Genomic DNA, 538 nt, shown 5'->3' with positions numbered 1-538 from the left:
GCACACTGGTAAAGAGTAAATAAAGAAATTTCTATTTCTGCGTTTCCCTTTTCTTCTGAACACAAATAAACTTTGAGAAGAACAACACAACGATGTAAGAGTTCTTGCAAAAAGGATGTAGTTGGCCATTCCACTATGAACAAATTCCTTGGGTGTCTATGCCCAACAGCCGAGGGTGGGCGTTGGCTCAAATCGGATTATGACAGACAGAGAGAGGTAGTTGTCTGGATAGTCAAGCTGTCATTCCTTTCCATGGTGAGGGTTTTGCAAATGGTGGATATTGCACTTGTCAGACGATGCCGTTGCTGTAACATATTTTCATGCAGTAATGATTTTTGACAAGGATTTATTTTCTTCTCCTTCTCTCTTTCTCTCCCTCTCTTTTGTTTGTTTGTCTGTTATTGTCATAGTTTCAATAGCTTGTAAAAGAAAAACAGAAAGGCTATGAACAGCTGTCCTCAAGTGCAAAATCCTATCCTCAGAGTGCAAGGAATAGAATGGCTAATCAATGAAGGCACTTTGTGTGCTTGCAACCACA

Source organism: Penaeus monodon, chromosome 27 (genome assembly GCF_015228065.2).
Source record: "Penaeus monodon isolate SGIC_2016 chromosome 27, NSTDA_Pmon_1, whole genome shotgun sequence".
Lineage (NCBI taxonomy): Eukaryota > Metazoa > Arthropoda > Malacostraca > Decapoda > Penaeidae > Penaeus > Penaeus monodon.
The sequence above is the reverse complement of the archived record's forward strand: the minus strand, read 5'-3'. Positions refer to the sequence as shown.